This window comes from Equus asinus, chromosome 1 (assembly GCF_041296235.1).
Source record: "Equus asinus isolate D_3611 breed Donkey chromosome 1, EquAss-T2T_v2, whole genome shotgun sequence".
NCBI classification, from domain to species: Eukaryota; Metazoa; Chordata; class Mammalia; order Perissodactyla; family Equidae; genus Equus; species Equus asinus.
In genome coordinates, this window is record NC_091790.1 from 95677827 (window position 1) to 95694684 (window position 16858).

Genomic DNA, 16858 nt, shown 5'->3' on the forward strand with positions numbered 1-16858 from the left:
CTCAGTCACGCCTGCACTTTCAATTCTCCTCCCGGAACACGCAAGCTCCTATGACCAGTTACGGGCAATTCCAACATAATGAGAAGCAGCCCCTTCTGCTCCCATGGAAGAGACTGTAGAGTGGTCCTTCCTCTTCCAGGACACCATCAGCTACAGTATGGGCTGCCTTCATCTGCCCTCCTCTGCTCTGGGGCATAACAAGGTCGCACTGGATCAGTGATGTTCAACCAGGGGCGATTTTGCCTTCCAGGAAACGTGGCAATGTCTGAGACATTCTTGGGCGTCACAGCTGGGAACTACTGTATTCCAGGATGCTATTGAACATCTTACAGTGCACAGGACAGCTCCCCGCAAGAAAGAGTTATCCAGAGTTATCCAGCCCCAAATGTCAATAGTGTTGAGGTTGAGAAACCTCTAACACCCAAGCCTCACTCTAATCCACATAAACCCCACAGCTGTAAGAAAGACATGAAATGTGAAAAGACATGCAGCTGGAGGGGACCAGTGATTGGCCTTGTTCCAGCTGGGCTGTAGGTCCTGACCTGCACCAAACCCAAGCCAACTGTCTTTCCTTCCCTGAGCAAACTCCTGTCCTTCTTAGTGCTGTTCCATTTAAGAGCATGTCTCTGTCCTTCACCAACAAACTCCTTAGAAAGTGGTTCATGTTCTCACTGCCCTTTGTTTTTAATATCCTTTAATCCAGCATATCTGGATGCTAAAGGTTCCCTTCATTTTCACCCTGCATCTTGACTTAACAGAGCCGTGTTCCTCCCAACAGTATTCTAAACTTCACTTATTCGAGGAAAAGGTCAAGGTAGCTACCAAAACATGTAATATAGAAGAATAAAGTATATAATTGAGGGATGTGGAGCAAATCAGAAATAAGAGTAAGACAATAATAAAGCCAAGGGCTGAGTACTTCTAAGAAATGAAGAGAATACTGTCCCACGGGCCTGGAGCTGTGGGCTGCAAAATGACCTGAGCTTCAAATGGCCAAAACGAGGACAGAACCCGACTGGTTACAAGAGTCACAGGGAAAACAAGCCAGTCATGCCAGAAAAACGCACCTCCCAGCTCTGAGACTCGTGTGAAATGTTCCTCTTGGGACTTTGTACAGAGGCCACTGTGGGTCCCCTCCTCAGTGACATCGTGAAACAACCAGTCTTATAAGCCACTCTTAAGCTACCCTCCAGGTAGACTCAGGGCTGCAATGGCCAATCACAGCACAGTCCCAGCACTGCCCCAGGCAGGCACTGGTCTGACCTGTGGCTGAACTCGACCTCAAAGGTCAACATCAGACCTGGAGAGGACTTGTGGATTACACGTGCTTCAGGAAACCCTCCATACATCTGATTTCTTATAAGTCACCTTCACTTCATACCAATTCAGAGAGAATTCAAGGAAACATTTGGAGGCAAGCACCTGAAATGCACTACAACCTGAACAATTGGTACCCTCAGGGAGTCAGGTGGCATCCCAGGCATTGGTCCCAGCAGTGTGACTTCTCCCATTAGGGGTCACCTGGGATCTGGGCAATTACAATCTTAACTCAAAAGACCAAATAATAGGGATGAGATAGCACATCTCCCCAGGAAACTGTCCACCGGGACTGGTGTGGTTCTCTGCTCAGCCTCATCAGGAGGCAGAAGCTGCCAAAGAGTGTCTCTGTAGCTCATACACTTTTGGGCTTGAAGTTCAACAGTCACGTCTCAGGCCACTCATGCTAGAGTGGCAGCAAGTTGTGTGTCACAAAAGTCTTGCAGAGCTGCTTAAATGGAGATTCATGCTTGGTTCCATTTGGAAGCAGGAGTTAAAATTTTGGGGGCATCATGGTTGCTGTGAACAAATACTGTGCACGAATTTAAAGGAGCGGAAGGTTCTTGTTGAGAGGGGGCCAGCCTATGGCCTTGGCTGGATGATCTCAGAGGCTGATGTCCAGCTGCAGGCAGCTCCTGATGACAACAGTGCCACATAGCCCACTGGACCAGACCCTCCCACTGCAGTGTCAGGGCACCCACTTCCCTCCCAGCAGGTGTGCACTCTGCCAACACACACCCAGGCTGGCCATTTGACACTCCCTTGCCAGCTGCCCCTTCCTTTGATGGACACCTTTCTTTGATGTAGTTTTTGGTTTAACAAATCAGGGAAACATGCTGTGTTTTTAAGGCACCCCATAGATCTCATCTCATGTGTGTACCGTTGACCTTCAAGGACACAGAAGGTTTAGAAGGTGGAGCTGGTGCACCCTCTCCTCAGGATTTCTTTCTTGGGCCTCAGTTTGGACCATGAAAAGTCTCAAGTCTCAACAAAATAGGGATGTTGAAGTCTGTACACGAGTCTCCCAACAAGATAATGTGGCTTTGAGGCTCTGCAGGGAATTGCTCAGTGAAGATGGACATGAAGTCACCAAGAGGGAAAGGCCACCCAAGCCCCATGGCTCAGTGACTGCTTACCTGAATCTACTTACGGGAGGTTCCCAGATCCCCCTCCACCAGTGAGGGCTGGGCGTCTACAAATAACAACCCTGAAGGAGTGCTTTAACTCCAGGCTTCATTAAATTGAAAATGTGTTCTGTTGGGCCCCTTGAGTTCACGTGGTGTAGTGAAAAGTACCTAGGATTTGTGTTCTTATAGCAACACACCTCCAAAGCAGACCTGAGTTGCAGTGCTTTGTTAAGGCTCTGCAGCAAATGCTGTCAGTGATTCACCACTCCTGAGCACACAGCTGCCATTCCTGGAACTCTGCCCTGGGCTGTCCTTGGTCACCAGAGCTTGCTCTGCCGGTGTGAGGGGTGTTCAGGAGAATTAACACCCCCACCAGGTGGATGTTCTTTATCAGCTCCCAAAGTCCTGCAGCAACATTCAGCTCCAAGTGCCCACGGGTAACTGGCTTGAAAACGTGCCCTGTGCTGACTTCTCCCCTTCTCTGTCTCACTTTCCCCCACCCCTACTGGGGTTTTCTGGGGTCACTAACAAAATAAACTACTTGCACTTGAATCTTTTTCTCAGCATCAGCTTGTGAGGGAACCCAAACCAAGACAGGGACATAATTGGAGTTAGACAACAGTGTTCTGGATGGGACGACTCGCTTTCTGAGTGGTCAGTTCACAACTTAACTGTGCATTAATGCATGTCCTACGGAATATCAATAGAACTGTTGAATGTAGGAACAAATGAATTTAAAGCTCCTCTTGAAAGAGAAATATATGAAAACAGCAAGGATGATTTAAATAAACCTGATAAGCGAACTCTTGCCCTGCCCAGTATCCAAATGCTTTATAAAGTGGTAAAGTTTAAATACTGTAGCACTGGCATAGGAATAAACCGACAATTCAGCAGAACCAGCGCAACAAGCTGGAGCAACAGGAATATGAGAGGAGGACCTTTTTACAAAAGTAATGTTGGAAGAATTGGCTTACTGCATTGGGGGGCAATTAGAACTCTATCCCATGCCTTAGTTCCAAACAAATTCCAGGTGGACTAAAGATCTAAAAGTGAAAATCCAAAAGCATGAAAATACTACGAGGAGATAGGGATAAGTATGTACATACTCTGAGCCGAAGGGCACTTCCCAAACCTGACACCGAAGACTCCGGAAGCACAGACTTGGGATTGATAGATTGTTCACCCCAAGAGGGAAAGCTCTGAACATCAAGAAACAGGCAGTACAGACAAACTGGGGAAAATCTATTCATGTGATGACATATGGTTATGATATCTTATTCAGTGAGAAAAAGCAGGTTGCAAGTAGGATATACAGTTTTATCTCCAGGTTGTTAACATATTTGAAAAAGTAAAAGCCATACAACAAATGCTTACAGCAGCTCTCTCTTAGAGGTAGGATTACGAATGAAAGTTTTGATTTTTGCTGTTCAGAAGTTTTTTTCATATTTTCTCAAGGAACATACATTAGTTTTGGAAACACTCCTTACACAGTTTTTTTACTGACAACTAACATGCCTTATGCATCCTGGAGAGGGCCATGCATATGTGTGCATTGAGATGGAGAGAATGCCTTTAAAACACGGAACATTCTGCTGACTGGTAACACTGAAACATCCATCTGAAGAAAGGTACCAATCGAAGGAAGAGTCTGCTAGCATGGAAGCATAAAAGAGCCAGCCAGGGGTTGTTGGCAGGTACATTCCAGCAGGAAAGTGGGTATCCTGAGGTCATCTAACGAAGATGGCGGACTGGTCCCATGGCAACAAGAATCTCCCACTAATCGCTTAAATTCCTTTGTAGATTCATCTATCAGGAGAGAAATTCTTGGTCAAAATGATGTTACCAGGTCTCTTTCTTTTTGTAAATTTTAAAATTGTATGCTCTGATCTCTCTCTGGATGATTTCATCCAGTCCTATTGCTTCAAATATCATCTAAACATTTTCAACCCAACTTATTTCCTGTCCTGACCTCTTTTCTGACCTCCAAACTCACACATTGAAAAGTACATGAAATCTCCACCAGGTGACACGTGAACATCTAAAATTTAATTCCCTAACTGAATTCTTGGTCTCCTTCCTCTCCCCCTACCCCAATCTGGTCCGCCCTGACTTCTCAGTCCGTGACAACAATCACTGTTGGTTCATGGATTTTGTGTCTGTGAAGTCATCCTGCTCCTCAACTCCTTCTCTTCCTGGCAACCTCCTGACACCCACACATGCACACACGTGCAGGCACACATGCACACGCACATATCTGGCATCCTACCACTCTTCCTCACCTCGACTCCCTTCCCTCTGCCAGCCCCTCTCAGACTCCCTCCACGTTCCTTGCATTTCTGCTCCATCCTCCAAACCAGGAGAGTGGAGACACTTTTACTCTTGTCACTCTTGGATCCATTTTCCATATGAGAGCCAGAGTGATCCTAAATAAAATGAAGTAAGCTAACATCACTGTTTTCTAGAAACACTTCGATGTCTTCCAATCTAGTTGGAGGGGATACGAACTATGTAACATGGCTTGAAAGACCCCCTGCTTTGTATGGTCCTTGGGAGTTGGCCCTCTTTCAGGACCTGGAATATGCCAGGGTCTTTCTAACTTCAGTGCCTTCACAAATGCTGTTGCCTGTATGGTGCCATTCCCGTAGCTTAAGACAATTGCTTCTTTAGTCTCAGCTTATGTAAGACTCCACGTGTGGAGCATGTTAGAAGCCACCATAGTAGGGCTGGTTTGCCCTTCCTTGCTCTCCTTTCTTCCCTCCCATGGCTCATGTAGAGATTTAGAGTCTCCTTGACATCACTCAACTTGTCTCGGGTTCCAGTGATAACTGTGAATCCTGGGTCCCCACCACCACCCCCTGCCTATCCCTGCCCCCCAGGCAGAACACAGAGAGCTCTTCCTTCATCTAGCCTGTGACAAATACCTCTGGTCTCCACCATTCTGTGCTCCCTATCTCGTGCCCAGTCCTTTGATAACTGCCCCGAACCAGCCTCATGCCCACTCTGCTCTTTGTACCTGCCCTGCCCCAGGCTTGGAGCAGCAGCAGTCTGCTAGAAAGACCAGTTCCCATGCTCCTGCTGACTTTTCCTGTGGAGTTCTCCATGCTGCTCTCTCAGCCCTGCTTTATGCGCAAATAAAATTCTGTTGACTCTGGCTTTTCCTAGAAATTTGTCAAAACCGCATCCACAGCACTGCTTCACGTATCCTAACTATCATTTCAGTGGTTTGGGGGAGGAGGAGCTGGGATGTACAGCTCAGTTTGGGGGCTGCCTGAAAGGGCTGGAGGCCATCTGTAAGGCAGGCTCCCCACGGTGCAGGGCTGGAATTTATGGGACAACCTGATGGGGCTGAAAATTTGAAATTGGGGCTGTTGGGAAAATGGAGGATTATGGTGACTGGCCAGCTGAACCGTAAGAAAGATCTGAGCTGCTGGGGTTTTAGATGAAACAAACAGGCTCTCCAGAATGAGCTTTCCCAGGTTTCCCCAGAGATCAGTGACTCCCTCTAGGTTTCTCAAGATTTCCTCGACCTTTATCACCATCAGAAATTAATGTTTAACCAGCATATGAGGCTGAAAACACAAGGACAGGGAAACATGTGGATTTGAAGCTGCAGGAAGAGTGGCGTGCCTGCGCACCAGCTCCCCCAGCTGCTTCTCCACATTCTCCCCAACCCCCGAAGCCAGCACATCTCATAAAGGAGGGGCGACCGTAAGGAATTTTAATTCCCAGCAAGTAAGTCTCTGGTTTTCTATTTAATCAGATTATTATTGTTGGAAATGGCAACACCTGTACCTTGACTCTCAGGTCCCACAGTACTGAGCGTTTGCTTAAAGGTTAACTCTCTTGAGGGCTGGAGACTATTATTGATCAAATGCTGTCTCTTATGTGCAGGCTTACAGAGCTGTCAGTTCTGTGGGGCCCTGATGCCGGCACTCACACATGCACACACAGTCACTCGCGTAGCTACGGGTGATGAGTAGGTGCTGGGAACAATTTCATGACTGCCACTCAATAGCAAGGACAGGACAGACATGGACCTCACTCCTCTCTCCCGCTTACCACTAGTGTGGTTTTGGGCACTTAGTTCCACTGAGCCTCTGATTCTTTCCTGTCTAAAATTTTAATAGTGTCTACCTTGTCTCGTCCTTGTGAGGATTAATCACATGTCTGGAAAATATCCAGCACATGGGAGATGAGTAATGAATACTCTCTCCTTTTGACGTATGGTGTAGTCTACTCAGAGGTAAACTCAGAGTCCACCTATGCAGTGTGATTTGAGAAGAGTTAAAGGCTCTTCTCCGCCAACTTGCCGAGCTGATCACAATCCCGTCTGCAGATACAAATCTTGAGAAGACATCATCGCTTCTCCTTCAGGCTTGAGCCAAAGCAAAAACTTCTGAGTGTTCAGTTTTTGGCCCTAATCATAGCCTCATTTCACAGTGAGAGAACTAAGACGGAACATGTGAGGAAGATGGTGCGAGACCTCACAGCTACTGATGGTGAATCTAGAACTTAAGTTGTTCTTACTGCACAGTTTGGCACTTTCTGCTCTACCATTCTGGGAAAGTGTTGCGCTTTTTGAGCACTCACCATGTCCCAGGTGCTGTAGTAAGCATCACGTGAAGAGTTAACTAGAGCCCCTTGGAGATCAGGGAGTGGGGTCTGAAGTTGGGGACAAAGAGGCAGGACTGATGACAGAAGCAGGATGGAAAGGGTGGGAGGTGGGAAACATGAAGGCACAGCTGGAAAGTGGGAATTGCAAGGCTAGACATAAGATGGAAGGCTCTGGGCTCCCACAGTGGCAGGAAGGCACAGCAGGCATTGAATTCTAAGTCTCTTCATGCACAGCCTTGGGGGGCCCAGTGCCCCCAGTTCTGAGGTTCGCTTAGCTGGATAGACTGAGCCTCTGTTGGGAGTCAGCCCCGAGGATCCTGGATGGCTCTGGGTTAGCCTAACGAGCCTGTGTGTTGGGTCCAGATGACAAATGGTGCCCTCACTGCCGGGGTAAGTCATCCAGAGTTTAACCTTGTTCTTTGGGCTCATGTGGATGAAGGTATGTGACAGAGGTGCCCCGGAGAACTTTCCCTCTGAATGTCCTCAGAGGGGATTTATGACCTTTTGAAACCAGGAAAATATTGGTGCTGCTTAAAATTTAAATCATAACTTTCAGACTTTAAAAAGCTACTAAATAATGTGTGAAGAGACACAGTCATCTGCACAGGATGCCATCCCTGAGCCGCACTACACCTTTGGCCTCCAGCGGAAGGGGAGAGGCCCAAGAATGCTGACTGTAGGCACGACTGACGAAGAGCAACAGTGTGTTCACATTTGAAGAAGGCCATTTCAGAGATCTGTTAACTTATTACCATATAAAGTGATCAAAGGTTCAGTCCACCAAGAAGATAATATAGTTCTAGACATGTCTAAACCTAATGGAAGAGACTTGAATACAAAAAGAGAGTATTGGCACAGCTACGGGGAGAAGTCGACAACGTCACCAGCAAGGTGGAAGGTTTCCACACATCTTTAGCAGATTATAGTAAACCGGACGATAGAGCAAAGTGACAAAAATATGGTAAAGATTTAGGAAATTTCATCAACACAAGTAACAATCTTGGTTTATTGGACTACATGGAACCCTGCACCCAATAATTAGAAAATATATTTCCTTCTCAAGGCACATGAAAGTTTTGCAAAAATTGAGGAAGTAGCCGACTACAATGCAAGTCAACAGCGATCAGAGACCTGCTGTCATATCAGCCTGCTCTAGGACCACAGTTCAATTACGTTAATTAAACTAGAATTCCAAAAATGATGAGCAAACACTGCTATATATGTCTGGAAATTTTTTTATAAAGCTACTACATAACTCATGCGTCAAAGAAAAACATAATAGAAATTAAATAATACTTAGATATAAATCATAATGAATAATGCTACATTTTAAAACTTGAGCTATGTATTGAAAACGGTGCATAAAAGAAAGCATATAGCTTTTTTAAAATTCTATTTTATTTTAGTTTATTTTAAGATTGGCACCTTAGCTAACAACTGTTGCCAATCTCCTTTTTTTGTTTTTCTTCTTCTTCTCCCCAAAGCCCCCCAGTACATAGTTGTATATTCAGTTGTGAGTGCCTCTGCTTGTGCTAGACTCCCTGTAATATTCTGTAATATTCTTTCTCGACAGTATGCTGGCCATTCTCAGACTTTTGCTTTTCCGTCTATATTTTAGAGTAAAAGATCTGTGTTGAGATTTTGATTAGAATCGCGTTGAATCTGTCAATCAGTTTGAGGAAAATGGAAATATACATAACATCGAGTGTTTCTATCCACGAACCGGCATTTATTTCTGTTTGTTTGGGTCTTCTTTAATGTCTTCCATTAAGCTTTCATTAAGTTTCTTCATTCAAGCCTTGCTCATCTTTTGTTAGACTTTGTTAGATCATTTCTACTGTCTTGTTCCTAATCTGACTGATATCTTGTCATGATCACTGTGGATGGTTAAGGCACCTGCCTTCAAGTACACCTCATAGGTGATGGAGGCAGATTCAAGCCTGGGATCTGAGCCTGCCGTCCGAGCCCTGTGCTGCGCCTGCCTCATGCCACTGCAAATCTTTTCGTTTCCACCTCTTAAATAAATCTCAAGTCTATCTCCTTGTTCCCACTCTCACCTGCTCCAACCCCCACGTGACTCTCCAAGCAAAGCTGGAGTGATTTTTAAACTCTTACATTGGGCATGTCAGTGCTCCATTTCAAAGCTTTCCCTCCAAGCAGGGTCCAGACCCCGCTGGCTGTGGGCATCTTCTCTAGGTCGTGTCCACTTCACACACTTTGCAGCACGGTCACAGTTGGCAGGTGTGGATCTCTCTCTGTTTATTCTTTCATGATCTGCCTCCCATCCTGGAATGTCACACAGCAAGTAGATCTGGCTGCGCCCAACAAAAGGGCAGGCTGGCCTGCCGGTGACAAATGCGGGTGACGACACTTCGCTCAGCCACATGCTGGCTATGTGACCTTTGGCAAATTTCCTAACCTCTCTGGCCTCTGTTTCCTCATGTGTAAAATGAGAATGATGATGACATCTACCTTGTAAGGTGGTTGGGGGGAATTGCATGATCCCCTGTAAAAATGCCTGTAATAGAACCTTTACACATGCTAGGTATTGTTATAGTAACTCTTTATGAAATGGAAGATTTCATTTTTTTCTCATAGCCCCCTCTCCCAGAGGCCTGTGCCTGGGTGTCAGCCCCTCATCATACCTGTATCCCTCATTTGCAGAGTCTCCATGTATCATCCGGCCTTTATCAAGGGCCTGCGCTGGGCCAAGCTGTGTGCTGGGGACGGCACTCAGCGGGGGCAAACCCTGGATCCAGCCTCCCAGCTCTGGCGAGTCCTGTACAGCTTGATGCCGTCCCTTCCCACAGAGCACCCGGTTCAGCTGTGTGGGCTGTGGACTCAGGCTGGCGTATCTCTCCTCTGCAGCCCGGCCCATCTCACAAGCTGGGGCAGTCCTCAGGCCGGCTCCCCTGGGAGGTGGCGCGTGGAGCTCGGGAGCTCTCTGCACACATGAGACCTAGTCTCTGCACTGCCCCTAGGTCTGCGCCCAGCCAGTGGAGAGAAGGGGAGGAGGGAGGGAGCCACCAACGTCCAGGTCCCTCGCCGGCCCCACCCACCTGCCGCCTCTGGCCAGCTCCACACCCCACAGGTCTCGGCCCCAGGAGAACACATGTTCCTTTGAAGAGATGCTCTTCAAGCACAGCCCCCTCTCTATGGGAGTTGCCGGCTCCTGACTGTGCTACTGGCCCTGAAAATGTGTGGAGTGTGCATGTGTGTGCATGTATGCATATGATGGTGTGTTCACATGTGTGTGTGTACACATATGTATGGTGTGTGTGGTATACATGCACATGTGTGCACTATATGTTGTGTGTGCATTGTGTACCTGTATGTGTGTACATGAGTACTGTGTGAATGAGCATGTGTACACGTATCCGTGTGCAACACGTACGTGTGTGTGTGTGCTGTGTGTATGTGTGGTGTGAGCATGCATGTACGTGTGTGTGTGTGCATGTGTGCTGTGGCAGAGGAACCTACTGCCCCTCCTGGCCTGAGTGGGCTCCACCCAGGCCCCTTTCCAGGCTCACAGGGCTCTGTGCACTCCTTGAAGGAGAACCCCAACCCTGCTCCTCATCCTGCACTGATCAGCTCAGCCAGGGAGCTCCTCTTCACCCTGTCACTGCCCACTGGGGTAGAGGAGAGAGGAAGCCCGAACCTCATTTTGAAGAAATTCATGTTTTGAACACTGGTGGGCTTCATAGTTAAAAGAACAGGGCTTTGAATCATGAACCTGGGTTCAGATGCTCACCAGCCTCTGCTTCTCTCTCTGATCTGGGCTGAGGGCCTGGCACACTGAGCCTCCCATCCTTCCTGCCATGGGGGTCCCAGCAGCCCCCTAAGGGGCAGGCCCAGCATGCCACCCAGCGCTGGCACAAAGCGAATGCTGCTGGCTTGCCATGCCCAAACCGGCCCTTCTTCACCCCTTGAACGAAGCCAGGAAGCCTAGGGTTGCTCCCATGTTGCCGGGGCAGTCTCTAGGAGAACTGACGGAGTCTGGGTCCCACACAGCACACTGCGAGCACAGGGCCCCTTTTCTTTGGCCTCTTGTCCCCCATCCCCTGCAGGCTCTGCTGTCCCTTCAGTGCTGCTCTGCCCCTCCCCGCCCTCATGGCCTAGGGGGGAGCAGGAGGCAGCGGGAGGTGGGAGACGCTGCTGCCGGTAAATAAGCAGAGCAAGCCTCTGCTCTGATTGGCTTTGGGAAGGCGGACCTCTGTCTACATAAATGGCAATCACATCATCTGTGCCTTTTAACTGTCACCGAGGAGAGAGAGAAAGGACAGAGAAGGAGCAACTCCGGGCTGCCTGTGAGTACTGCTTTTTGTCCTTGTAGCTTGGGGGCCCAGACTCATTCGAGAATCCAGCTCCTGGATGGCTGTGACCCTCGGGTTTGGGGACTGGAGGGAGATTTGTCTGTTAATTCCAGCTGGGTGGCTTTTTTTTTCCTCTAGACTGGGACAGCTTGGCATCCAGCCGTGTGAAGGTGGGGCATGCTATAAGAACTTTTTGAGAAAAAAGGTTCCAACATACAATGCCTGCTCTTTTGTGTGTCATCTCTAAGCAACAAGTCCGATAGAGAATCAGAAACTTCTGATGGCTTCTTAGCTCCTGTTCTCTGAGCCATAATAGCAACATAACAAAGTGAGTGGAAATTATTTTCCAGGCAGGTTCCTGGTGCATCTAGAGCCCACAGAGGCTGGGAGATGGGCTGGGAATGGAGGAGGAGGCTGCGACCCAGATTGCATGGCAGATACAGCATGCCCTGCCCCAGCTCCTGCCCTCAGCTGTGCAGGAGAGCTAATAGCATCCTCCCACACGATGGTTGCGAAAACCGGGTCTGATGTTTGTAAAGGGTCAGACACACAGTAGGTGGTCAATAATGGGATCTATATTATTAATAAGCAAGTAAACTGCAGGTCAGAAAGGCAGAGGGGATTGAAAGCACTGCGGAGGGGTCTGCCTGCTCAGCATAGATTGTTTCTCCAGTTCCCAAGGGCAATTCAAGCAGGTGACCTGGGTCTCCCCCTTAAGTCTGTTTCTCTCTTAAAGGCTCCAAGAGCTAGCTCCTTACAGTTGATTTCTCGCTCAAATCAGCAGTATTTCCCCTCCGAAACAGAATTGAAAGCAAAGGTGACAATTGCAGCATAAAAGCTGGCCCTCTTTGGGTTTTTGAGGGTGCCGGAGAGAAACAGACTCTGCTTGGGGGCAGCCCACAAGGTCCCTGGCAAGGAGGCTGACATCCTGGAACAATTAAGACACAGGCAAGGTGAGGAGTGTGCATGTTTTTGAAAGGGACAAGATAGTGCCATTCAACACGGCCTCTTTTTTTCTCTCTTTGGGGCATATGGTGGTGGGTGTGCCTCTGCACACAGCCAGTTTGATTAAAATACCTAAAATAAAACAAACCCCTTTAAACATCCTCAAATTCAAAGAAATAGCTGGGAGATTTATTTACATATGCTTTCTGTTCTTCAAGATGTTGATTTTTCTGAAGGTTTTACCCTACTCCTGGAAACTCCATTTGGGTCTGGTGGTAAGTTTTGGGGAGGGCTCTAGGAAGATTAGACTCCTTCAGGTATTTTAGAAAAGTGGTCCTGAAGTTTCTCTGGGTGCATTTTCAGAAGAGGATGCTCAGGGCACATGAGGGCAGTGGATTGGCCCATGGCCTCAGAGAAAAGGCTAAAATCCCACTCTATTCTCCATGGGGGTGGCGGGTCTCTGTAAGCAGCAGGCATGGGGGACCCCAGGCCGAAGGGAACTGGTCTGGTCTTCTGGGTGCGACATACCCACGTGTGAAACCACTTATGAGCTGTGTGGGCTTCACAAGCCACCCGCTTCCCTGAACCTATTTCCTCATTTCCAGACTGGGGAAAATTTTGCTACTTGGCAGAGCTGTTGTGAAGACGAGAGAAGAGAGTGCTTACACCAGTGCCCTGCCTATAATCACTGCTCCGCATTTGTTGGGTTTTGGAGGAGGTGGGGAGAGGAGCTTCTCCTCAGGCAAGAGGGTGGCAGAGTTTGTTTGGCCTCTGCCTGCTTCCGTGGGGATCAGCCCCGGTCGGGGCGCAGGTCTCTCACCCGCAGCACCTTCTCCTGTGTGTAGTGAACAGGCAGGACCCCAACCACACTCTGGGTGACAGGCGCTGTCTCCTCACCCCTGGCCTGAGCCCCTTTCTGGGTCTTTGGGCTCTGAGTCCTCAGGCCTCGTGAGGGCACTGGCAGCAGACAGCAGAGGCAAGCATGGACCCCTGGCCCCAGGCATCAGGGGAAGAGTCTGGCTTCAGGATGCTAGAACCACTGCTCCCATTACTGGTTGTGTGGCTTTGGTCGGGGCACCAGCCCCTCTGTGCCTTGGTAAAACGGCAGTAATACTTGCTGTCAGGGTTGTTGAGGGTGTTGAATGAAATAATGTGTACAATGAGCTTAGCAGAAGGTTGGGCAATACTGATTGGTTTGGTTTCTTTGACAATAGGATGTGGCAACCAAATGCCAACGTGTTCTCAGGATTTGGCCCTGGGGAGCCTCAGATGTAGGTTTCTTAGCAACACCAGGTGACAGGCCAACAACCCTGCCCAAGGAGCAGTGAAGAGTTCACAACGATCTGAGGAGTCAGTATTTACCGCTGACCCGATCTGTGAAAAACATGGAAACTCCCCAAAGAGTGTGCCGGAGCATTCTAAATAGACCCACATGGCAGGTGTCATATATTTATAATAGACGATAAATCAATATGTGATGTAGTCACAGGATGTTACACTGATCATGAAAAGAAGCAATCAACCAGACATAATTTAATAGTCTCGAGTCTATAGAAAAGGCAGATGGTTGTTACCTTTTGTGAACTATGAACGTGACTTCGAGAGAATAAGAGAAAGGGAAAAAAGAGTTGAGGAAAATAGAGAAAAAAATTTAAGGGAGAGGAAGAGTGGTTTTCATCTAAGAAAAGTTTCTTCTGGAATAACACTAAGATAAAATGAAAGAAGAAGAAAGTTAAAATTGTAATTACTGGGTGGTTCTTACATAAACTTTTTGGGATAGCAAACATGAATGAAAATGATAACATTTAAAAATTTGAATTTCCAATGTGAATGAGTGATAAAAGCTAGCAGAGATGCGGTGTTCATGCTTACCACGCCTGATGGTGGGTGATGTTGTACCATTCTAGTTTTTCTGGAAAGAAGTTTAGCTACACACAAAAAGAACTGAAAAATCACACCTCCTTGTTCCTTTGGGGAGTTGAAATCTTTGAGGGACAAATTCAATAGGAAAACAGAGCAACATGCATCCTGATAGAGGAGCCCACTGATGTTTTCCTCTCGGTAGTGCTGTCCACAATAGCAACCAACGGCCACATGGGATGTGAACAGTGTCCCAATAACACTGTGCAATCTCTGCTCAGCAGGTGTTAATAAGGGTAAATATGTGTGCTGTATTAACATAATTATGCATATTGTCATTAGGCATATGGGAAAAATAAAAAGGGTACCAGATAATACACATATCCTGATGACAACTATCTGAATTGTCTGAGGTCAGGAGTAAATTGCGGTAATATCAACAAGTTTAATATTGCTGACTTTTTTTTCCTTTTGATGCCAAATCCATGTTCTTACAACTTCCCATGGCTAAGAGGAAGAATGTGGTCCAGTGGGATTGCAGTACTGAAGAGCCCTATTTTGTACAGTGTTCAGGGAACCTTTCCAACCCAGACCAAGCTGGCAGGAGAGGAGGGAGCCTCCTGGGTGTCCAAAATTGACCCAGGAGAACTCCACTGCTCGGCTGCTTAGGCCTTTGAGGGACTTCCCCTCTGGACAGCAAACTCCCTTGAGATGCCGATGTGGCATGGGGCAGGGAGAGAGAACTTGCATGCTTGGAACACCAACCATATAAATGACTTTGTACCCTGTTTAGAATTCTCTATGGTGCTTAGTATTCTAGCCATTTTACAGTTTGAAGATGGAGGCTTGGAGAGGTCAAGTGGCTTGGCCATGGGCATACCTATACCTCCAACGAAGCCGTTTGTTAGGAACATGATCTAAGGCAAGGGAGACACCCCTGGAAGCTGCCATGCCCCATATGGCCTCTGGGGGCATTTGGAAAATCATTCCTGGAGGCTCAGAGAGAAACTGGCTTTTCAAGTTTCTAATCTTGGGATTTAGTTGCACTTTTTTCAAGGTTTGTCAACCCATATTCCTACTCCAGCCAAAGCTGTTAGGGATGTGCTGTGTGGGTGTGTGAGTCCAGTGCACTGAGGGGGTGCCAGTCGAGCTGTGGCCCAGGCCTCTCTCACCTCAGCCTTTCCGTTTGTTCAAGGGAATGATAATAATCCCGACAAGGTTATTATGCAGATTAACTAGAGGACACATGCAAAGAGCTCCACACAGTGCCTGGCACGTGTAAGTTAATATACGAATGTTGGCCATTTTCTAAACCAATGAGAGAGTCTCTATTTCACCAACAACACCTCGATTTACATCGAAGTAACTATATGAGTGGAAGGAAGTGGAAACAGTGTGTTTGTGTGTGTGCAAGTGTCCGTGTGTGTGTGTGTGTGTGCATAGTATGCGGTACCTGGGTTAATTATCGGGATGACAAGTAGAGGCACTTTGGCATAAAGGATAGTGCTTAGCAGGAACCATGGGGTTCTGCCTCGGCTTTGCTACCACTAGCTTCGCACCTGGGAAGGACCTTACCATCTCTGGGTTTCAGATTGCTCACCTGTCAAGTCAGGGTAGTAATAACGCAGACATAATAAAGCGTTTAACAAGGTAAGATAGCCCGTTTTGAATCTCTATCCTGTCTCTCCCCTCCTGACCTCCATAGGTTGTGTTTCCCAGGCTCCCAGGACCCCCGGCTCCTGGTAGGCTTTTGCCAATGGGAGGCACTGGTGGGAGGTTAGAGGGCAGAGGTATCCCCTTCCTTTGTGGCACTGGCCAAGTCTCGTCCATGGCACCAGCTTGCGCTGGGCAAGCCTGACGAAGTTGTGGCTTTGCGCAAATGACCTGTGTCCTAGCTCCAGGAGCACAGGCTGCTCACCTGGTCCCTATAGTCTAGGGCAGATGTGGGACATAAAATTTCCAAGATATTAACTAGCCTTCCCCAGTTACCAGAGGTTACCCAGCTAACATGGAATGAAGCTAAGATGCAAACCCAGGACCCTGAACACTGAGTCCACTTTCTCTCCTTCCTTGTGGGTACCACCTCTCAGCAATACCTTCTATTGATGTTGCTGTGATGGCGACTTCTTCACCCTGCGAGTGAATCTATGAAGATTGTCTCTCTGCAGTTTTTAAAACTTGTGTGCTGAGGGCCTTACTAATGTAATATCTTCATGTAAGATTGACTTCTGAAGACCGCTTTCTGGAGGAGCATGGGGTTAAGCATGTAGATTCAGAACCAAGAGGAGCACTCACCTGTGAAGGTAGGGCTGAGCGCTAAACTCCCGCTCCAGTCCTGTGACCATTATCTCATGAAAGAGTCTGACGAATCGAGTAGCACGATCGAAACCTCAGGAATTGAAAAGAAGCAGCCTTTGCAAAACAGTGGGGTTTCCATCTTGTAAATAGATGGGCTTGAGAGTCATGGCCAAGAAACATGAGTGAAATAATGTTTCATACAAGGAGAGGAAGGGCTGCTCGTTCTCTAAAGCCACAAATTGAGGTACTTTTCTTCAGTTAATAAATTTATTTTTACTTAAAAAAATTGAAGCTATTTTTTAGAGCAGTTTTAGGTTTACAGAAAAATTGAGCAGAAAGGAGAGAGTTCCCATATTTGCCCTCTCTCCCCTTGCACCATTCCCC

The 16858-nt window shown here is 47.6% G+C and overlaps 1 protein-coding gene across 6 annotated transcripts in view; it reads left to right on the forward strand.

Annotated features, from left to right (window-relative positions):
• Positions 1-5991: 5991 nt before the first annotated feature.
• The window catches only part of DDC (dopa decarboxylase), a 90324-nt gene continuing 79457 nt past the window's right edge, over positions 5992-16858 (forward strand). For 2 of the 6 annotated variants that reach the window (XM_070498830.1, XM_070498914.1), the window contains exon 1: positions 11227-11365. The gene's annotated coding sequence lies outside the window, so the exon portion shown is untranslated. Of the gene's footprint in view, positions 6177-11205; positions 11366-16858 lie in introns of those variants that run through there. The other 4 variants (XM_014828363.3, XM_044778212.2, XM_070498945.1 and 1 more) reach the window with 4 other exon arrangements.